Raw genomic sequence first — 24,869 nt, 5'->3', positions numbered from 1 at the left:
GAACTTATATATTAAGGTGGGTGGCGTATTTACGTCGTAGATGTCTATAGGCTCCAGTAACCACTTAACACTTACTGAGACCTTAGAACTTATATCTCAAGGTGTGTGGCGCATTTACGCTGTAGATGTCTATGGGCTCCAGTAACCACTTAACACCAGGTGGGCTGTGAGCTCGTCCACACATCTAAGCAATAAAAAAATAAAAAAAAACACCAGGTGGGCTGTGAAAAAATCTATCTACTTTCGCTGGCTAACAACTAAGCTTGTAAGTGAAAAGCACTGAACATCAACAACCTTAAAACTACTCCAAAGCTATCAGACAATATCGTCACCCATAAGGCCTTAGCTATAGGTGTAGACAAACCCAAGGTTCTACTTTTTGAAATGATATTAACATTCGACGGGCGTCGCCGGCTAATAATTTTACACGCTTTTATTTGCTCGGTATGTGGGTACTTAAGTATGTAACAGAATCTTTAAACGTCATTTTCACTGACTTCGAGACGACTGATTGATTTGAATTTTTGCACACGCATCAAGGACGAATGATGATACAGTCTATACTAATATATAAATCTACAGTGGTTTTTACGGATGTTCCGTTGTAACTACTGAACCGTGCATCCGATTGACTTGAATTTTGGTTCGGGTGTAGAAAATACATGTACTTAATGGATAGGCTAATATTTATATGAGTGTTGGACTCCCTACACCAGTTGCGGGGGACGTTAATGATGAGAATCTTTGTGGGGGTGAGAAATAATAATGTTAATTTTAAATGCCCAGCAAAGCGGACGAGTACAGCTAGTAATTTTATAATATCGTTCTAATAACCCAACCAGTGTCAACAGGACAAGTGAAAAGATCAAACTAATTATTAGTTCAATTCGTGATTTAAATGTGATTTTATAGTTTTTAAACTACCTATTTTTTTGTAATACAATTTACTGCAGAGCATTAACGAATAGTGTAAGTATGAATTAGTAAGGATTGATGACATATTTGTACTTATCTTTGCTGCGAAGGAATCATTATCAATAGTCGCGACCTTACAGGCAATTAAGTTCAATTCTTAACCGTTTTCGTGTTTTTATTTTTTATTTTTTTTTTGCTTAGTTATGTATATTAATGCTGCTATGTATATTACCGGAGCCCATAGACATCTGCAACGTAAATACCGCCACCCATCTTGAGACATGAGTTCTAAGGTCTCAGTATAGTTACAACGGCTGCCCCGCCCTTCAAACCGAAACTCATCACTACTTCACGGCAGAAATAGGCAGGGTGGTGTAGACTCCGGCAAACCGTTAACTATAACTGCGCAATTCAAAATATACTTTTTGTAATTGGCCTGTAGCCCTGCCTTAAGGCTTCGTCAAACAGAACGCGTAATTAACGCGAGATGTGTTGTACTACTATGGTAACATACCGTCAAACAGAGCCCCCAGCGCTATAAGTACACAACGCTCTGTCGCGGCGTTAGGACGCATTGACGTCAGGCGTTGTAATTTTTTAAAAATTTTATTTTAGCGTCCGAGTGAATGTGCTTTAAAATACTGGGTAATGCCCGAAAAATTGATAGAAATTGTTAGAAAATACAATGCCACATCTGAATCACTCGATATCTTATTACTTTTAAATTTTCACATTGCTATCGAAAGGCACTATGATTTGGCGAATGCGTTGCGTCAAGGAGCGTTTGACTCATCTAGTCAATTGGTGTGACATGAAAAGAGCGCGATGTTAAAACGCGGCGCTAAGTACGCGTTCTGTTTGAGGAAGCCTTTACTTAGTTAGTGATGGCCCTAAGAGCCCGCATGTGTACCACCACCCTACATATTTCTACTACGAGCAGTTTGGTTCGGGCTTAAAGGGTGGGGCAGCCGTTGTAATAGAAATGAAATTGCAATAGAATTTTCGGTAGGCAGCGGCCTGGATCTGCCCCTGGCATTGCTGAAGTGCATGGGCGACGGTAACCACTCACTATCAGGTGGGCCGTATCCTCGTCATATCTTAAGGTGGGTGGCGGAATTTACGTTGCTGATGTCTATGGGCTCCAGTAACTACTTAACACCACGTGGGCCGTGATCTCCTTCACTCGTCGAAGAAAGAAAATGAGAAAAGAAAAACCTCACGTGTTATATCCCGTAAACTAAACGATTCAAACGCATCGCCATGTTTTAACATTCTTAACACGTTGATAATTAAATGCCAATCGTGCGTGTGATTAAGTCAAATTCTTAATTAAACTAGAGGTCCCGCAGTAGTCGAAATTCGACTATAATTAATTGGAATTGTATAATAAGTTTGTACACTATTATGATTGTATTTTATACTTCTATAATCATAAATTTCGCCAAGGCAACACTATAAAAAATATTAATAAAGACAAACAATATTTAATCTATTCTCAATTTGACAACAGACGTCAAGAACAAGTTTGACAATAAATAGTATGCATGCGTGCGTCAAATACATGGTATGTAGTGTGTGTAATGTTTTCTTTATTGATTTAATGTATCTTTTATGCATTATTTTAAAAAAATATTAGCATTGTGCACTTCTTCTCTATATTCTCTATACGTGTGGAAAATTTCATACTCCTCCGTCGGCGCGATTTTCGTAAAAAGGGATACAAAGTTTTTTGCTTCACGTATATATAGAGATGATTACAAATCTTCTATATACATATATAAAAATACGATCTTCTCTGAGCATCAATTTCCATAATGCCCTTCATGAAGCAAAGGATCGCGGCAGATGGAGGGAAGTCGTATGGGAGAAATTGATGCAGCGGGGGAGTCTCGACCCTCAGTAATGAGGAAAACGACGCGAGGAGGAGGAGGATATATATAAAAATGATTTACTGTTCGTTGGTCTCGCTAAAACTCGAGAACGGCTGGACCGATTTGGCTAATTTTGGTCTTGAATTATTTGTGGAAGTCCAGCGAAGGTTTAAAAGGTAGATAAATATGAAAATGCTCAGGAATTAAATAAAAATAACAATTTTGTATTTCCTTTGATGTGTCCCCCGTCGGACGGATTCCTTTTGTTTGTTTTAAGTTTATTTTATACAAAATTTTTGGTCTTTTATATATCGATTGAGGCACTATGAAATCTGCCGGGTCAGCTAGTTTTAAATAAAATTAATAGTGAATTTAATAGTTTTGCTTCGTTGAGACTCCGACCTCATTTCTCAAGCACAACTCGCGTTATAGTCAATTCGATTCGATACCTATATATTAAATACGTGAAGCAAAAACTTTGTAACCTTTTTAAGAAAATTGCGCGGACGGAGGAGTTTGAAATTTTCCACATTTATAGAGAATATAGAGAAGGAATGTTGAATGTTAAGTTTTTTTTTAAATATCCATATAAAATCAATTAAAAAATGTTACACTCACTACCATATATTTGACACAACAAATATATTTAACACTAAAGATACCGTAACGGGTCAAAATGAAATGACCCATTTTGAACTTTTGCATTGAACAATTCACGTATCATCTTATTGCTTTCGCACATTTGACTTCATCACTTTATTTACCAATTAATCTACAGTTATTAGGTATATTATTATTTTGTTTTGTTTTATTTACTTTGAGTAATACTTGTCGTATACCGTTACCTACCCACTGTGGTAGAAATAGGTATTACTAAGTGTTAAGTATGATCAGTGTTAAGCTCTTTATTTATTGTCAAATTTGAGAATAGATTAATATTTATTTGTCTATAGTGTAGTCTTCGTGAAATCTGTCATTATAGAAACATAGTAGTCTCTGACAATAGAACCATAATAATGTTCAAACTTATAATTTCAATTAATTATCGTCGGATTTCGACTACTGGTCGGAGACTTAGAGGTAGATCCAAGACAATTTGGAAAGATGTAGTGTTCAAGGACAAAAAGGAATACAATATTGCTGATGAGGATGTCCAAGACAGAGAGAATAAGGAAAGCTGACCCCACCACTATGTGGGATAAATAGCTAGAAAGAGAGATGCTAAGTGGTTAGCAGAGCCCATGGACATCGCATCATGAATGTCGCCTTCACTGGTGGTAGGACTTCTTGTGAGTCCGCACGGGTAGGTACCACCACCCTGCCTATTTCTGCCGTGAAACAGTAATACGTTTCGGTTCGAAGTGCGGCGCAGCCGTTATTACTATACTGAGACCTTAGAACTTATATCTCAAGGTGGGTGGCGCATTTACGTTGTAGATGTCTATGGGCTCCGGTAGCCACTTAACACCAGGTGGGCTGTGAGCTCATCGACCCATCTAAGCAATAAAAAATAAATAAATAAAAACTTGAAATTTTGTTGTATAACCGGTCCCCCACCCTCCAAACAGAAACGTATGACTGTACCAAGTCTGAAATGTGCAGAATTATGGAACTCACCCGTGCAGTCTCACAAGACTCACTACGCATTAAAAATCTTCCAACTTCAAGATACAAAACTTTTACGCTCTAAAACACCCAAAAATTGCATGTCTAAAACCTTATTTTGGTGCCGAAAAAAAAAAAACAAAATTACATTAAGTTACTCAAAAAAGAAATTCCCGTAGAAATTCCGTTGGCGACCGAATTTCACGGGAATTTCATTGTAGTGCTCATTTTATTAGGGTCGTTAATCTCTTTCGCTACATTTGACGGTCGTAAACAACACAATATTTTTCGTAGTGAGTTCAAAAAACAACACCAAAAACTTTTAACACGTAAAACACATGAAAATACTCACTCAGTTCTTTGATTTCCACAGCTCAAAAATAATTCACTAAAAATTCACACACACTTTCTGCTAACCCAAAAAATAACACCCGACACACCACAAAATCTAAAAACACGCACTCCACACACGAAAACGCATACGCTTTTATTATTATATCGTTTGCAAACGAATTATTTCCGATCTTGTATCCGCGCTGACGACAAGCCAGTACGCAGCCTGACCCCACGAGAGCCAAGTCCCGAATGCCTTATGCGCATGGTTCTACATTTGTGTCAGAAACAGCTTACGTCGCAATGCGTTATTATATTTAAAACTGGCCCTAAACTCGCCGATAATAGAGAAACGTATTTCGAGAATTGAAAAAAATAAGAAAACAAATAAACAATATATAAGTTTTGTTGGAAACTTCGAATATTATGTCGAAATGTATCCCGAAACCTTTGAATCTAAAAGTTACACGCATAGCTCAAGTTTGGAATAAATTTTATTTTCCGGACGCAGATTGTTTTGGACGATAATCATGTAGTTTTTAATTAATTTAGTGATGTTCATAAGACATGTGGAATTCAGTTGTCACCGAAAGAGCCCGAAAGACGGGAAAATAAAAAATGTCTGATAGACAAAAATGTTTGTAAGATAGATTGAATAAGATAAAAGAAGTCAGTTCGATGAATAGATAATTTAGAAGAGACCAATGTTCTTAGTGTGAGTTTTTTGACTCGTTCTCGATAGCGTAAAAGTTAACTCAAATTTGTTTGCATTTGCAACAGCGCCCCTAGCGGCAAACAAACGTTCCAACTCCATACGAATTTGCGTTAACTTTAACGCTGCCGAGAACGTTAAAAAACTCGCACTAAGATACCTGTCTAAAAGTAGCTAAGCACGTATGAAGAGCTAAAGATCATTGACGAAATTTGTGGGAAATATATCGTTATTCGACAAGAAAAATCTGACTTATTATGTGACAGATATGTCCAGCTTACGACATTTTCAAGATAAGGTTGCACATATACAAGTTCCGAACATTTTTTTTTTATTGTTGAAGGATTACTGGTGGCCCGCAGGCCTTTCCAGTTTCACCAGGACAGGTGGGCGAGCAAAGGCTCAGCCAGGAGGGGTGGGCTTTGCTAACAGCTACCCGAGCGCCTCCGAAGGAAACCTAACAGCTCAAGAGCAGCTGCTTCGCGAATGAATCTACTACCGGATCGGAATCGCGACCCGCTGAGAAGATCCGGCGAGAAAGTCAGCGAGCTGATGCATGGGTTAGGTTGCACGGCGAACTCTTTGTCGAGTTTGACGAGTACGGTTACCGGGGTCCCTAAGCCTGCTCCTAGTGTTAGAGCTGAAGGCGTCGGTTCCGAACAACAATATTCGGGCCGTCGGTCTACCGAGCAATATCACCAACTCAGTGGAAGATCTTCCCTTTGTCATTAAGGCCCCCAAGCCATTAATAATGCTTGGACACTGTCAACGAACCGTCAATGCCTAACATAATACAACAACGTTTAAAACAACAAGTCCACAAAAGTCCCTTTAAACTTTTAAATCCGTAATGTATCTTTCGACTTTCATTCGCATGAAAAGGGCCGCGTGCCCTTTACTTAAATTCCACTCGATATGAATAAGACTTCCTGCAAAAGGGTTCGGAAAGATAAAGGGACACACGGTATGGAAAGGGTCTCGGCATTATTGTCAAATCTTAATTTATTTTATCATTTAAAAACGAGTTGCTCGGAATTTATACGCACGTTTCACAGATATAACTTCGAACGTGACGCTGATGACAAACATTTCAATCTACTTAATGTAAGATTACCGTTAGTTCTGTCCGATTCTCATAAAATACTGAGAAAACTTTTGAATTAAGTACTCAAATAACTGAATTATTTCTTTATTTATTCAACTTCATGCACAAAAGTACAATGGCGGACTTAATGCCTGAGGCATTCTCTACCAGTCAACCAAGGGTGGTGTAGAGAGGCCAGTGGTAGGTGCATTACTTAATGCGAAAATAACCGAATTGATAATAACATTACATACTTATACAAACACATACACATACGTATACATATATATCATCACATACAACAACGTACACAATATTATATCATGATAATGTTACGCCGGTAAAAATAACGCCATCTATCGCCGAATAGCAGAAACAATATCAAAGGAACTAGTAACATAGAGAACGCTCGAGAAGTACAACGCCATCTATTGTCAGATAGCGGAAACACAATACTCGAAATGTGTGGAATATTCTCGATCATTCTAGAGATGTGGCTATAAAAGCGTTACAGAGACGGCACGCAGTCAGTTAGTAATCGGAACTACTCGAAGCGAAACAGCGAACGAATCACCTGAAGCGAAGGGGAAGAAGCGTATTGAAAGTTTTTAAGTGTTTGTTGAGTTTTTTAAGTGTTCTAAGTGCAAATACAGTGTTACCTTGTAATTCGGTAGAATTTTATTTATCCCGAACTCCAGCGCGTAACTATGATAATATAAAATTTACACATTATCTATATATAATCACTATCATATATATTCACATACACATATGATATATACACACTCAAACACAACATAAACATATAACAATTACGTTGAACCTATTCGATTTTGAATTAACGAGATTCTCAAATAGAATATCTTTGAAACACTTTGACAGCCGCTGGCTTCAAGGAAACAGGTACAATGCTAAAATCATAACGCGGCTTCGACGGCGCTGAAGTTGGGTGGACACAAATGTAATTATTACACAAAACATGATTAAACTATGAAGTTCAGGTTAGACAATGTTATCATCAGATTGTAGATAACCGTTAGGAGACAACCCGGGATTGACTTATGCGCCACATCGGCATCACCTCACACCGTAGTGTAATATAATTGCTATAATAATTCAAGCTTGTTTTTTGTAACCATATAAAACGAGCTTACGGCCCGCCTGATTGTGAGTGGTCACCGTGGCTCATGGACCTCAGCAATGCCAAAAAAATTGAGAGGATATTGTTATACGTAGTTATATCAACCTTCGAGAAGTCGATAACGTCTTCAGCTAAAACACTAGGATCAGGCTTAGGGACCCCGGTAACCGTACTCGTCGAGCTCGACAAAGAGTTCGACGTGCAACCTAACCCATGCATCAGCTCGCTGAGTTTCTCGCCGGATCTTCGCAGCGGGTCGCGATTCCGATCCGGTAGTAGATTCATTCGCGAAGCAGCTGCTCTTGAGTTGTTAGTTCTCCTTCGAAGGTGCTCGGGCAGCTGTTAGCAAATCCCACCCCTCTTGGCTGAGGCTTTGCTCGCCCACCTGTCCTGGTGCAACTGGAGACCACCGGGCCACCAGTAATCCTTCAATCTTAAAAAAAAAGAAGTCGATACAAATTCTATGCCGAATTGTGTTTGGCGGGAAAGGGAAAGAAATAGAAACAAGGCATTCTCTCTCACTCTGCATTTAACAACTAACTTAAAATTTACATAGGTAATCTTTTTAAATAAGTTGTGATTAATATATTAGGCATTTTTTCGTTTATTAAAAATGTATGTTAGATCGGAGCGTTAAATTAGAACAGAACTGTCCATTCATTTTTTTTAATTAATAATTTCTTGTTTGCTGAATAATTAATACTAGAGGTCCCGCAGTAGTCGAAATTCGACTATAATTAATTGGAATTGTAAATTTGTACACTATTATGATTGTATTTGAAACTTCTATAATCACAAATTTTGCCAAGACTACACTATAAAAAATATTAACAAAGACAAACAATATTTAATCTATTCTCAATTTGACAACGACGTCAAGAACAAAAGTTTGACAATAAATACCTTACAGTATGCATGCGTGTGTGCGTCAAATAAATGGTATTACTATGTAGTGTGTGTAATGTTTTCTTTATTGATTTAATGTATCTTTTATGCATTATTTTTAAAAATTTTTAGCATTGTGCACTTCTTCTCTATATTCTCTATAAGTGTGAGAAATTTCATACTCCTTCGTCCGCGCAATTTTCGTAAAAAGGGATACAAAGTTTTTGCTTCACGTATTAATATATAGATATAATATTGACTCTTAAATCTTCATTTGATAACCCTTCTGTTCTGACGTCACCTCGACATCTTATATCTTATTACGGTTATTTATATAAAACTAGATGACCAGATGAACTTCGTGTCACCTAAATTATATTATGTACAAAATGTGATCAAAACATAATACAATTTTTTGTATCTACTTTATTAAATGCAACATTTATTATTACAATTATTATTGAAGTCGTCGTGGCCTAAAGGATAAGACGACCGGTGCATTCGTATCGAGCGATGCACTGGTGTTCGAATCCCGCTGGCGGGTACCAATTTTTCTAATGAAATACGTACTCAACAAATGTTCACGATTGACTTCCACGGTGAAGGAATAACATCGTGCAATAAAAAGCAAACCCGCAAAATTATAATTTGCGTAATTACTGGTGGTAGGACCTCTTGTGAGTGCGCACGGGTAGCTACCACCGCCCTGCTTATTTCTGCCGTGAAGCAGTAAAGTGTTTCGGTCTGTAGGGTGGGGTATCCGTTGTAACTTTACTGAGACCTTAGAACTATATCTCAAGGTGGGTGGCGCATTTACTTTGTAGATGTCTATGGGCTTCCAGTAAACACTTAACACCAGGTGGGCTGTGAGCTCGTCCACTCACCTAAGCAATAAATAAAAATAATCTCTCCTTTGTATTTTCCCTTGATGATCTCGATGACGTTATGTTCCTTTATTTATTATTTATATTTCTCACCGCTTTAACCTTCCCTGAACATCCATAAATATTTATTTATATATCTTGTCGATTCTTCTTCTTCTTCTAGTGCCTCTTCAATCCTGAAGGTTGGCCGTTAGCTTTCTATATTCGTTTTTATCTGCAGCCAGCTGGAACAGCTGTTCGACGGAGGCAATACCGGTCCACTCCCGGATATTCCGATTGTCGATTCAAAAGCTTTATTTAAATACGTTCTTTAATTTAAGAAGAGTTAACGGTATCGACCGAATGAATATTAAATATTTGACACATAGATAAGACATATGTATGTTTGATGGGGACGAAATCCATGAAAATGTTGTATGTGAAGATGTTTTTTTTTTTTTCGTGAATTGTTCAATGTTTTTAATAACTACTCTGCTATTCGGGGTGAAGACAAATAGAATAAATCAAAAAGCATGAAAATCGATCCAACCTTTCTCGAGTTATAAGTGCTCGAACAAACCCGACTTTGTTTTATATACATAGATAGATAGGGAAAAATAAATGGGAGACATACGCGATCCTGCAGACCGAATGGTAAACAGTTGACGTCACCCTAAGCACGTCATTTCGGATCCTCCCGATCCACTAGCGGTGCTTTTAGGTACCACAAGCACCGGTCACTGTTCTCGTCGTACCTGTCGCTTCTGACGAAAGGTTCGGCGTGTAAACTAACTCACACGCAGCCCACTGAGTTTCTCGCCATATCTTCTCAGTGGATCGCGTTTCCGATACGGTGGTAGATTTTGCGAAGTACTGCTCTTGCTAGGGCTAGTGTTAGAAAATTCGCTAGGTTCGAGCCCCGTGAGCTTACCCACTCGTGCAGTGAATCTGGTATGACCCCTCGAGATCCCCAGAATAGGTAGGAAACAAAAAATTCGAGACTCAATTCACGCTAAGCGCTTCACGGTGAAGGGCAGGGCCTAGGTGAAGCCTTACCTGCTGGGTCGTGGGCGTTAATCAGTTCGACTATAACATACCTCGTCCAACGATTCCTTATGCGCTGTCAGAAATTGGCCTACTTCGTCCGGAGGGAAAAAAAATGGTTGGGGTCGTGGGACACCGGGTAGGAACGAAGTCCCTATTATAAAAATATTAATTTTAAGTTCTATTCGAGGTATAAAGAAAATAATTATTCGGGTATACATTTTTTATTATGATTTTTTTATTAATAAAAATAGAAATAATAAAAATCTTACGTTACGGACGTTTTTTTCCGGTTAAGGTACCCCTCCGCGTCATCCCATAAGGAACTTCGTTCCAAAAAAAATCGGTGACTGTGATCTAATTTGCCTGTCTGCAAATCGAATGAGTAACTATCGGGTTGCGCTACGGTGTCATTGCGTGACCGGACCGCTATCAAAATGTAAATCGCCACACAGGTACGTCAATTGATTTCACAAACACGGCTTTCTTATTGAAATGTTTAATCTTTGTTTTATCAATTTACATTATTTGTTGCTGCTGTTCGGTCGTGTTAATTAAAGAAAAAGCACTAACAATAGACGCGCAGACGAGCTTGCTGTCCACTCTGAATATATGTAGAAGTTGATTGACTTCACTTAGCAAATTCCGTCTCCTTTCTTGAGATATAAGGCAGAATTATCTATACGGAGAACATAATTCGAGGGGTGAAAATATATTTTTTTTATTTATTTCTTAGATGGGTGGACGACCCCACCTGGTGTTAAGTGGTTACTGAAGCCCATAGACCTCTACAACGTAAATGCGCCACCCACCTTGAGATATAAGTTCTAAGGTCTCAGTATAGTTACAACGGCTGCCGTGCCCTTCAGACCGAAACACATTACTGCTTCACGCCAGAAATAGATAAGGCGATGGTACCTACCCTCGTGGACTCACAAGAGGTTCTACCACCAGTATTTACGTAAATTATGATTTTGCGGGTTTGATTACACGATATTATTCCTTCACCGTGGAAGTCAGTCGTGAACGTTTGTTGAGTCCGTATTTCATTAGAAAAATTGGTACCCGTCTAGGATTCGAACATCGGTGCATCGCTCAACACGAATGCACCGGACGTCTTATCCTTTAAGCCACGATGACAATAAATATTTATTTTATTAACGACATTTCGCGTATGAGGTACGCGACATCTATTTTTGTAATTCAAAGTTCATTTTATTTCGTGTTAGGATCAACAGTTCGATGCTTTTGATTGAACTTCAATTAAGTTACGGCATTCAAATAACTGAAGAAAATTTGGAAATTTGGCACTACTGCTCGACTTCCCCGATGGAGACCTAGAGGTAGACCCAAGACAGGGTGGAAGGATGTAGTGCTGAAGGACAAAGGGAAATGCAATTTTGCTGACGAGAATGTCGTCGTGTAGTAAGTCTGTTTAAGTAACATGTCTATTTCTGTGACGAAGCAGTCGTATGCGATCTGATGCGTCATTATGATAAAACAATTGAGACTTTACGGCTACATCTCAAGGTCCACAATCACAATCAGGTTGTGGTGTTTATGGGCTCGTAAGCTCAGCTTTGTTAGTGATAATAATAATTAGTTTTTTACTACTGAATTCTTGACAGGCATTGAACAGAGGAGTTTATTTCAAGTACCTTTCCTTGTATACGTGGGCCGCAATAATATCTACAAGTAAGGAAAGCTGACCCCACCACCATGTGGGATAAATAGCTGGGAAGAGAGAGAGAGAGAGAGGGAGAGATTCAAATAGCTGAAGTTTTTATGTTATGATATTTTTTCAAATTTTAAACTCGGAATGTCTCTCCTGTAAAGTTGCAAAAATATCGTTTAATCCAAATAGTCTTACTATTGCTTACAATATATGAATGCTTCTAGGCCAGAATGGCAAGTTTTTATAATAAAATCTCTCTTTTACTTAAGCTCTGAAGATTTTTTGCGGCATGACTTTTAGTCCCATTTTGAATCTATTGCCTCAAGTTGCTTCAGTTGTCGACAGCTCCAAGCTTGAGGCTGTGTTCCACTACAACCGAAATTGTAAGGTTGTGGACGGGCTATATTACCAAAATAGCCCAAAATACTTTGGTAGCATCTTGTGAAGAGCCTTTATTTTCTCTAAGATTGATTTAGTCCACGGTAATAGACTCAAACACTGGCAATTACAGCAAATTTATGTAGATACGTTATATCCATCCATGGGCGGCGGTAACCACGCCATCAGGTGGGCCATATGCTAGTCTGCCTATAAGGACAATAATACAGATATTATATCACGTATCGAAAGACATGTTTGCTTCATCCAACGAAAAAGCGCTAAGTCATTTGTTAAATACTGGTAAGAATTCCGAAGAATCTTCTTCGATATAAGTTTCACTTGAGGTCAAGGCCTCTCGGCCTCATGTGCTTTCACATGTTTCGTTACAAATTAAAGCAACCACCTACTTTTCGTATAAAAAATTAATTAAACGTATTTCCCTATTTCCAGTCAGCCTATCAAATGACAACGGTATATGAAGAGTGGTCAAACAATTCATTGAATTCATCAATAGGCCATTTTTTTGATAGCTAAACCAACTAAACTCATTATGTTAGTTGAGATACAAGGAATACCGAATGATAATTTCGAAATTGAACACTCCCAGCGTCGATGCACGATGCATATTTGTTTTTGTTGCAAGAATGATTGCACGAATGCATAGTGACTATACATGTAAGAAGCCAATAATGGTTCTCAATATTATATTCCTATAGCAACCTATCTTCGCGGTATGTATTCAAACATTGTTCATAAGATTTTAAGAAAATACGCTAAAAGACGGTGCGTGTACAACATGATGCACTTGAATGAAGTGAAACTTCTCTTTCGATGTGTGTAGTATTGTGGTTTTCTTCATTTTTCATCCTTAAATCAGATTGCTCTTGTAATTGCGAATGCTGTGTTTAAGAGATGCGACATCTTCAATATTTATACTATTATACATTTAAATTATAGATAGAAAAATAAATCTATATTTTTTTTTATTACTTCATTAAAATATTTGACGCTTCTCGTTGCTAACGCTCGCGCTGGCCTGTAACAGATATACTACACGCATGCGTTCAAGTGCCGAGCATTCACTCTCGCTCTGTCTCTTTCTAGTATGATAGCGTTAAAAGTTTAACGCAACCTTGTTGGAAGTCGCATTAGAAGTTTCACTTCAACTATTATAATATCGCAATTTCATACACCAAGCTTATCTTAATATACAAATTCAATAGCTAGCCACACCACCGGTATTTAGAGTTTAAAAAAATATGAATAGGCTAAAATTTGTTTTTGGAAACGCAAATGACAAAAATAGTTACTCGTAGAGAAAATCTTCGCCTGATCCGCATATTAAAAATTATTTACAATTGAATCTAAGGTTAAGCGTTCTAATAATAAGAACATACCATTAATTCACAATTCCTATATTGCCAAATTTCGAAATTATATCTCTTTTTCTGCATTAAGAAACAGAGATTAAGAAGAACAGAATTCCAAAATTTAACCAATAATTTGTTTCGTAGTCAAAATTTGAGGCTATATCAATAAATAAATAAACAATGTGAATATTAAAACAATTCAATCACATCATAAAAGTGCATTGACTTCACTGGTGGTAGGACCTCTTGGGAGTCCGCACGGGTAGGTACCACCACTCCACTTATTGCCGCCGTGAAGCAGTAATGCGTTTCGGTTCGAAGAATGGGGTAGCCGTTGTAACTATACTGAGACCTCAGAACTTATATCTCAAGGTGGGTGGCGCGTTTACGTTGTAGATGTCTATGGGCTCCAGTAACCACTTAACATCAGGTGGGCTGTGAGCTCGTCCTCCCATCTAAGCAATAAAAAAAAAGAACTTACGTATGTACATAACACGGTTTTTTCAAAAATAAATATTTATTTTCATGTTGGTTCCTTCGCACTTAACAACATCCAATTTATATACGATGTCCATGATAAATTGTTGCCTGAAATTGAAGCAGCTATTTGATACTGTAATTACGAATTCTGAAGGTTTTTTTTGGTAGGCTAGAATAAAAAATAAATTAGAAAATTTGTGACTGATATTTTTGGGAAGGAAATTAATAAACGTCAAATGCCTTAGACCGTTATTGTAGTTGGAATATTGATTTATTACATTCTGATAATGTATGTATTCATCTGAAGTTCCAAAAAACGACAATAATTTGATTTTAATTCCTTTAATCTATATATTAATACGTGAAGCAAAAACTTTGTATCCCTTTTTACGAAAATTGCGCGGACGGAGGAATATGAAATTTTCCACACTTATAGAGAATATAGACAAGAAGTGCACAATGCTAATATTTTTTTAAAATAATTCATAAAAGATACATTAAATCAATAAAGAAAACATTACACACACTACATACCATGTATTTGACGCACACACGCATGCATACTATTTATTGTCAAACTTTTGTTCTTGACGTCTGTTGTCAAATTGAGAATAGAATATGGTTTGTCTGTGTTAATATTTTTTATAGTGTAGTCTTGGCGAAATTTGTGATTATAGAAGTATAAAACACAATCATAATAGTGTACAAACTTACAATTCCAATTAATTATAGTCGAATTTCGACTACTGCGGGACCTCTAGTATTGTTAGTTTTACCACCGGATTAATTATAAGAAAACCAATTATTACCGGCACACTTTGAGACTATCACGAAATATTAAATAGAAAATAGAAATTTGTTAAAATTTGACAGTTTTGCCGATTTGTGAACACAAAGACAAAAGGAAACCATAATTGATTTTTTTTCCTAGCTAATCGTAGCGCAAGAGGCTATTTCAACTATTCACGGATCGATAGGTGAGCTCACGGGCTCAACCTGAGAGAATTGCTAACACTAGCCTTAGCAAGAGCAGGGCTTCGCTGAATCTACCACCGGATCGGAAACGCGACCCACTGAGAAGATTCGGCGGGAAATTGATTTAAAATATATCGTTTTATTTAATTGCATTTGTAGGCGGAGCCAACTCGGCTGGGCAGCGTCCGGTAAATTAAGAAATGTGTTCTCGTCCAAAATCCCTCAGTCATCATCATCATCATCAACAGCCCACAGTCGTACACTGCTGGACATAGGCCTCTCCCAATCTACACCACTGAAAATACAAAATCCCTCAGTGCCTGAAGACAAAGGTATACAACCAATGTGTGCTACCAGTGAAGACTTACGGTTCCGAGACGTGGTGCTTCACAAGGGATCTTTTTAGGAAGCTTAGTGTCGCGCAACGAGCTATAGAGAGGGCTATGCTTGGTATTTATCTACGAGATCGAATCAGAAATGAGGAGATTCGTAGAAGAACCAAAGTTGCTGACATAGCCCGTAGGATTAGCAAGCTGAAGTGGCAGTGGGTAGGTCACATAGCGCGAAGAGCGGACGGCCGATGGGGCAGAAAAATCCTCGAGTGGAGACCAAGTACTGGCAAGCGCAGTGTGGGACGGCCACCTACGAATGATGGGGTGAACCCGCGACGACCTGATGAAAATTGCTGGGTCACGTTGGATGCAGGTGGCAACGGACTGGCCGCACTGGACATCAGTTGGAGAGGTTTATGTTCAGCAGTGGACAGTAAACAGGCTGAGTTGGTGATGAGGTAGACGAGCGTACGGTCCACCTGACGGTAGAAGGTTACAGTCGCTCAAGGATGTCAGCAATGCTAGAAATATAGCCAAGTCGCTGCCAACCATAAATACATAAAAAATACCATAATAAATAGACAGAAAACTTTTTAAATTATGAGCGACTTCATATGGCCCATACCAAGGATTATAGCATTTAAAAATGACAATCACTACGATACTCTATTTTTCTAGTTTAAGATAGCACAGCGTATTTCAGAATTACTTATATCCTCTACCGGAACTAGACTCGTGAAGAATGGCCCTATCATTCGTTTAAGCCCACCGGACTTCACCATTAATCTCTTTTCCTGTTCCTTTAGATCCTTCAGAAAGTACTCGTTAGTTAAATTGAATTGTTTTATTGTAATTAATTGTTTTGCTTACTGTTTTACTATAAGGCGGGCGATTTCTGCACCGACCGGTTATGAGGTTTTTTTTTGCAAAGATGGGTGGACGAGCTCACAACCCACCTGGTGTTAAGTGGTTACTGGAGCCCGTAGACATCTACAACGTAAGTGCGCCACCCACGTTGAGATATGAGTTCTAAGGTCTCAGTATAGGTACCTACCACGGTTGCCCCGCCCTTCAAACCGAATCGCATTGCTGCTTCACGGCAGAAATAGGCAGGGTGGTGGTACCTACCCGTGCGGACTCACAAGAGGTCCCACCACCAGTAAGTACATTTGCGGAGTTATTTCTTTTCGGTGTGTATTATTGTGTTTTTTTTTTTCATCCTTAAATAAAATTTCTCTTGTCAGAGGAAATGCTGTGTATAAGAGAAACGACCTAGCTCACTTTGTCCGTTCCCTCTCTACACGGTCGAGTGGTACGCGAGACGCTCTGTCTATTTTCTCACTCTCGCTTGTCCTAAATTGTATCTATTCTCTCTAGCCGTAACGAATCTGTCGCGAGTTAAATTTTACTCTCAACGCGCCTAAAGAAGTTTCACTTCAAAAATATTTCTAGATTAGCGGATGGGTGAATAAGCTCACGGCCCATCTGGGGTTAAGTTATCAGTTTCTCGGTTGTATTATTTAATATTTGTCTCACACTTAAAACCCGAAAGCATGACACTACGTGGTTAAAATATACAGGATGATGTTACCCACCCATACGGGCTTACAATACAAAACACCAGTATTTTTTGACTAAAAATGTTTCTATCCCGTCTAGAGTTGGAAAATAAAAGAAAATGTATTATGTTAAGATTTTAAGATAAATCAAAATTGACGTAGCTTTAGTAAATACAATATCCCTTGAAAAGAAAAATTGTCGGAATGAGGCGAAGTTGGGACGATATCATCACAATTTTGATATATAAGCCAATTCGTATTCAACAATAATACATACCCTTGGACTGGGGCTATGAAACGAGCGGAAAGCATGAGCGGTAAATTAGCTTACATTTTAAATTTCAGATTTATAAGGATAGCCGATATTCATTTATTTTTCTTTCTTTTAAGAAAGCCAAGCGTAATCAGTAAACTAAGTCATTGAATTTCTGTCCAGATTAAATTTTATTTTCAATACCAGACAATTTCAAGAATAGCTTTATTATAGTAACTAGAGGTCCCGCAGTAGTCGAAATTCGACTATAATCAATTTGAATTGCAAGTGTGTACACTATTATGATTATATTTTATACTTTTATAATCACAAATTTCGCCAAGACTACACTATAAAAAATATTAACAAAGACAAATCATATTTTATTCTCAATTTGACAACAGACGTCAAGAACAAAAGTTTGACATTAAATAGTATGCATGCGTGTGTGCGTCAAATACATGGTATGTAGTGTGTGTAATGTTTTCTTTATTGTTTAACGTATATTTAATGCATTATTTAAAAAAAAATTAGCATTGTGCACTTCTTCTCTGTATTCTCTATAAGTGTGGAAAATTTCATACTCCCGCAATTTTCGTAAAAAGGGATACAAAGTTTTTGCTACACGTATTAATATATAGATAACAGTGTGCCCATCATTAGAACTTCCTCTATTTCTATCTATTCTATTCTATTTTTGGATCTATGCTCCGACCCAAAAAAAGGTCATTTAAATTCTTCTACTGATACAGCAACTGTTCCGAAATATTGACACCTTAAATTTGATATTTCAATGACGCGAGGCTGCATATTTCGGGGAAACGACAGAGAGAAACTCTTCAACTGTGTAAAGTTGAGTGGTCTTGCGTTGATAGACCGATTGTCCAACACTTGACTGTCTTGACACTGGTGGTAGGACCTCTTGTGAGTCCGCACGGATAGATACCACCACCCCGCCAATTTCTGCCGCTAAGCAGTAAAGCATTTCGGTTTGAAGGATGGAGTAGCCGTTGTAACTATACTGAGACCTTAGAACTTATTATATCTCAAGGTGGGTAGCGCATTTACGTTGTAGATGTCTATGTGCTCCAGTAACCACTTAACACCAGATGGGCTGTGAGCTCATCCACCCATTTTAGGGGAAAAAAACCTTTCGAGGTAGGCAAAAATAAAGTTTCTCAATGCGGGTCATTAGCTATCTCGCAATCTTTATGGCCCAGAAATAAGTAAGAATAATGTTGAGAACTTTGTGTCGAGCCTCTCGTCTGTACAGTTCAGGATATTCTTGTCAATGTAATCTTTTTTTCTTAACTCACATTCCTGTTGTTCTTATAGCGAGAAAAGTTTTTACAGGAGCTAATTCGTTTTATGCACGACGGACGCAAATCTATCCTTATCATTCCTCAACTACGAGTATAAGACTGCAACAAACAATTGAGGCCTATAAAATCAAAGTCAGCTAAATCCAAGTCTGTCAAATATTCAGGTAAACTACAAAAATCGGCCCTAAACACGTCATTACGGATCCTCCCGATCCATCGAAGTACTGCTCTTGCTAGAGCCAGTGCAACACTCCCGGTTTGAGAATCTGAAATAACTTTGTCCGGATAGCTACGATATTCTTTATTTTAAAACAGATTTATAAAGAATGAGAATATTACTAATAATTTGAATTTTAAATGATAAAACTTCGTTTATTAGTACTTAATACAGAGTAAACTTAACTTTTTTGAACTGAATTTATTAGAGATTTAGCTGCATTTGTTATAACATGAAAACACCAAAGCATGTTCAACTAACTAAACAAGATAGAGCCATTGTTAATACATTTTACGACATTATGGCGTTTAGCTGCCTTTGATTTTATAGGCCTCAATGGTACAATAATCCAGAGATTCGAAAATGAAGCACTGTGAGAAACCCTAGGAGCGCTGTGGTAAATTAGAATCGATGACTATGAAGAAGTAAAGTTGTCGAAATCATTACAGCAGAAGGAGAATAAAGTCATAATAAATCCCGAACGAAGACTTCATGGCCATGTGAATGTTGAAGGCATATGTTCCATCTTCCATACCGTATGTTCCACGGGGAGTATTTTGAGGAATTTTTCGAGATGATCCCTCCATTACTTACATTACATACTGGTGGTAGGACCTCTTGCGAGTACGTACGGGTAAATACCACTACCCCGTCTATTTCTGCCGTGAAGCAGTAATGCGTTTCGGTTTGAAGGGTGGGACAGCCGTTGTAAGTATACTGAGACCTTAGAACTCACTCAAGGTGGGTGGTGGCATTTACGTTGTAGATCGGTAACCGCTTAACATCAGGTATTCTGTGAGCTCTTCCACCCAACTATGCATTAAAAAATAAAGTAAAAAAAGTTCACGGACAAGAACTTACCCATTTGCATTATGGATAGATAAAGGAATGTAGAAGTTATTTAGTGCGTAGGACTTCCACCCTCCACTGGGGATGGAGGGCGAGGCATGTCAGAGTCGACCTGAGTACAACCTCCTGTCGCTCAACAACCAACGTCCAAACCTCGCATGAGACAGAACTCATGAAGAGGCAGAGGGGGGAAAGTGAAGCGTTTAGTGCGGAGCACATCTCTCCCATTACCCTCCCCCTCGGGACGCCGGACCGGCGGTCGTCAGCGCCACGACCACCAGCCCTCTAGGTCGGCAGGCTATCCGAAGCCCGCCTAGATGGCGCCGGTTACAGTGAGCCAGTTATAATAGTGCCAAAAGGCACATTCTTAGTGTTTTCATGTTATTCGTTATTTTAATTCAAAAATAACTTAATAAACTAAATACGGTCATATCACAGGGACACATAATAATATTATTAAATAGTGAAGTAGAAAAAACCAAAAAAAATATGTTTGTACTTCATTTAAAAGAAGTCTTAATTGCAGTGAAAAAACGGTTATTATCCTTTGAGTGCGTTAAACGCGAAACAAGCCAACATAAACATTAATTCCACTAAAACCTTACAAAATGCTCGTCCGACATAAAGGCGATCAACAAGCCAAACCCCTAAAATTAAGGGTTACTCGTAATAAAGATTACATGCCCATAAAACATTTGGTTAGATGATTACTGTTTGATCCAATGTTGGTTGATAATTTTATGAAAATTCAAAGATCTCCAGGAACCTGTAACATAAGCATTCATTACCCTTTTTTTAGTATTTGGAAACAATCAGTCCAGGTTTGTATTCTTGGTAACTTTCAACAAAGTTTTTTTTTTATGATTGAAGGATTACTGGTGGCCGTGAGGCCTTTCCAGTTTCACCAGGACAAGTGGGCGAGCAAAGGCTCAGCTATTAGCTAGCAGCCGCCCGGGCACCTCCGAAGGAGACCACAATAGAGTCTCTCTTAATCCTCAATCCTAATCCTAATCTCTAGCCTCAATAATCAATCCTAATCTCTAGCCTCAATAAATCACACTCTCTCCTGTGGTCACGCCTAAAAGATAGATGATATATTCAGATATATTTTTTATGTAGTCATAGGTCTTTTGAGCCTACACAGATGGCCATAGATAGCCTATTTCTGCCGTGAAGCACTAATTTTGTCCAGGTTTGAAGGACAAGACAACCACTCTACTTGGAGTTAATAATCCAGCTGGTCGGATCCGCATTGCGATGTCTATAGGCTCCGGTAGCCCATAGACAGTAGGTGGTTCGGTATTTCAGTAGTGTTGTATTGATAATTACGTAAATCCTGTCACCAATCATCAGACAACAGGAATTAAAGGATTTCTTGACTGACAATTTCCTTAAAATGAAACTAAGCAGTGGCAGCCGAGTGTTTATGTTATGACATGCCGGTGTCAAAATAGGAATTTGAGGCAATATTAGAGGAAGTTAGATGAGATGATGAATGCTACTAATACGATGTTGAACCAGTGGTGGTTGGAGAATGGCCGTATTAAAACCTTCTTTGTGAACAACGATGATAAAAAACGGCTGGCTTTTCCAAACGCATTTCTAAATCAGGCTAAAGAATCTGTTTTATTTTTTATTTTTTATTTGGGTGGACGACCTCACAGCCCATCTGCTGTTAAGTGGTTACTGGAGCCCATAGACATCTACAACGTAAATGCGCCACCCACTTCGAAATATAAGTTCTAAGGTCTCAAGTATAGTTACAACGGCTGTCCCACCCTTCAAACCGAAACGCATTACTGCTTCACGGCTGAAATAGGCCGCGTGGTGGTACCTACCCGTGCGGACTCACAAGTGGTCCTACCACCAGTAACGGTAAGGTTTATATATTGTGTAGCGCATTCGAGATGTTGTAAATTGCAAAAATTAAATTGATGCTCGATTAAGCCTTGCAATCTGCTTAAGAGACGCCGACCTAATGAAATTCAATACTTCAAACTAATGTCTTCAGGTGGACAGCTTCAATGTGGCGTCTAGCTGCATTAGGAATATTGAACATTTAACATAACGCCTAGTCTTCCAATACTAGACATTAAATGTAATGCATGTGACTAGGAGATGTATGGAAATGGTAGTGCAAGGTAGAGGGCGAAGAGGTCGACCGAAGAAGACATGGATGGAGCGTGTGAATGACGATATGAGACAGAGAGGAGTGAGTGTTAAGATGACTGCTGATAGAAGAGAATGGAAAAGAAAAATTAGCTGCGCCGACCCTACCTAGTAGGATAAGGTGAAGAAAAAGAAGACTAGACATTAAAAGATGACCAACAAAACAATGTAGTTTTCCAACGTTTGTATACTTTTGTCCCAACAACCAATATTTGTTCCAACGCACGGAAAGCACAAGGATGCGTTTACGTCTCGTTGCCTTCGTATCGATAGCGCCGGACCTATAAACTTTATAACTCGCTTAAAAATGTCCTGTATATAGGCTGATGTTTTAAATGTTGTTTGTAAAAATCTATTCTAATTAAACGAATTTTTCGCACCCAAATTCGACTGTCTCAAGATTTGGCCGGCGTTAGTCGTGTAGTCATACAAAAACATTTTTAATATAACACCGTAATTGTTCAACCGTTTTGTCTAATTATTCATCACATATCAACAAATCCTTTTGCCTTTTTTTCTTTTCTTTTATTTATCTATCTATAATAATCTAAATTTATGTGAAAGGCAATAAATGATTTTATTCTTATTTATCGCTATATTAATGACAACCGTATCAAAACCACTTGTTTCAAAGAATTAAGCGCAAAAAAAGCATAGAGGGCGACAGCAACTTTGTTTCCAACTATTTAGAGAATATACTTTTCATTATTGCTTGCATAGTTGAATGGGCCCACAGACTCTTAGTGCTTAGAGCTTACCGAAGCCCATACACATCTAAAAGCTAATGCTAGCACCTACCTTCAGATATGAGATTGAAGTCTCACTGTAGGAGCCTTCAAATCGGAAAGCCGATTGCTTCAGACAACATTAATCAGTGTGCTTAGTGTGAGTTAGAAAGTTTGCCTTCGTTTGCCGCTAGGTCGTTTGTTCCAACTGCATACTTTGAGTTAACTTTTACGCTATCGAGAACGTTAAAAAACTCACACTAAGCACACAGGATTGTGGCACCTATACGCATGTCTTAACCGAATTAAATGTTAGATCAATGTACTTAGTTTTTGTCATGTGTGACTTTGATTTTTTTTTTTTTTTTTTTTCGGGTAGAGGGCCGAACCTCCCACGAGGTCCCCGCGCCTAGGGGGCGCGCGGGGTATGTGAGACTTAACGATCTGCAGGTGTTGAGAGCAGATCGCGGGCCCAAGGATTTTAGGGCCCACCCTCTAAACGACTCCCCTGCACTCTTACACCCGACGTCCGATCTCCGTCCGGGGTCAGAACCTGGACAGAGTAGGGGGGTTCCCGCGGTCAACACTACAACCAGACACGCGGCGCCACCCCGAGGACGCCCGACCGACGGGTCGTCGAGGCGATAGTCGACGACCATGTGTGACTTTGACTGCCTTAACTTTGGACGCGGCACTTTTATTCGAAGCGGCAAGTTTAAGCTTAAACGTCATTTTTACATGATGCTAATGCATTTTTTTTATTGCTTGGATGGGTGGACGAGCTCACAGCCCACTCGGTTAAGTGGTTACTGGAACCCATAGACATCTACAACGTAAATGCCGCCACCCACCTAGAGATATGAGTTCTAAAGTCCAGTTACAACGTTACAACGGCTGTTCCACTCTTCACACCGAAATGTATTATTGTTTCCGGCTGAAATAGGAGGGGTGAGGTACCTACCCCTGCGAACTCACAAGAGGTCCTACCGCCAGTCGTCGTGGGCGTTTTTTTTTCGAAAACATCCAATATACCTCCAGGGTTTGAGCCGTAACGTAATGTCTTCAATCGATACGAGTCTCATTCATGAGGCCACAAACACTCAATTAACAATAACCTTAAATTACTAGAAATAAATCACGCACGGTAATCCGGATTAAGGATAATAATTAGGATTCTCCGTGTTATTGGTACCAGAGACGGACATACATACTTATATACGTTTAATATTTGTACATATATAGATAAAGAACACCTACGTTAGAGAAAGTCTGAAAGTGGCACCTGTGACAGAGAAGTTGAGAAGTGCTATGGACTGCTATGGATATGTGATGAGACGAAATGACAATGAGGTTGCTAAGAGACTTTTAACTATAAATGTGGAAGGATATAGAGGAAGAGGTAGACCTAAGAAGAAATAGATAAATTGCGTGAAAGACTATATATGTAAGAGGGAAGTGAGCGGAGAAATGGTATATGATAGAGGAGTATGGAAGGAGAAAACATGTTGCACCGACCTCAAGTGACTGGGAGAAGGGCAGGAGAATGATGATGATAGATAATAAACACTTTTTTATTGCCTTTGCAGGCAGACGACGCCCACTAGATGGTAAGCGGTTACCGTCGCCCATGGACTCCAGCAATGCCAGGGGCAGAGCCAAGCCGCGGCCTACCATTGAGTACTCTCCGCAACCTAGACAATGAGCAAACAATAACAATAATCTCTTTGAGCATATCCAACGTTACGCATCATTCACAACTCAGTTATTTGTGAACGGTAAAACACACGGCCTGTACGCAGACAGGACGCGCCTCCCATAAAATACTACGGTAATGAAATTGGATCGAGTTTTTTTTTCTTTCTTTTTCTTCGACGATCTTTCGACCGTGCCGTGTCCACAGATTTGTTGGTCTATGGCTAAAGGCGAACGCGTTTTCACTTCGATCGCTTAAGCTTAATCCCGCTTCTGATTTTTCTTTTCAGAAAATCCTTGAATGATAATGATGAATCAATAACATCGCTTAAGAGAAATCAAAGTCGTAAAATTGTGGATTCGCGTAATTGTTTACTGGATGAAGAAGAATACGGTAAAACGAGTTAATATTCAAAT

General features: G+C 38.7%; 1 protein-coding gene across 2 annotated transcripts in view; it reads right to left on the bottom strand.

Annotated features, from left to right (window-relative positions):
* LOC101740303 (protein madd-4) overlaps window positions 1-4,978 on the bottom strand; it is a 411,429-nt gene extending 406,451 nt beyond the window's left edge. The window contains exon 1 of one of the 2 annotated variants that reach the window (XM_021352889.2): window positions 4,744-4,978. The gene's annotated coding sequence lies outside the window, so the exon portion shown is untranslated. The remainder of the gene's footprint in view (window positions 1-4,743) is intronic. The other variant, XM_062676723.1, reaches the window with a different exon arrangement.
* Between the last annotated feature and the right edge of the window lie 19,891 nt (window positions 4,979-24,869).

This window comes from Bombyx mori, chromosome 28 (assembly GCF_030269925.1).
Source record: "Bombyx mori chromosome 28, ASM3026992v2".
Classification (NCBI taxonomy): Eukaryota; Metazoa; Arthropoda; class Insecta; order Lepidoptera; family Bombycidae; genus Bombyx; species Bombyx mori.
This window is presented reverse-complemented; position numbering and strand designations above follow the sequence as displayed.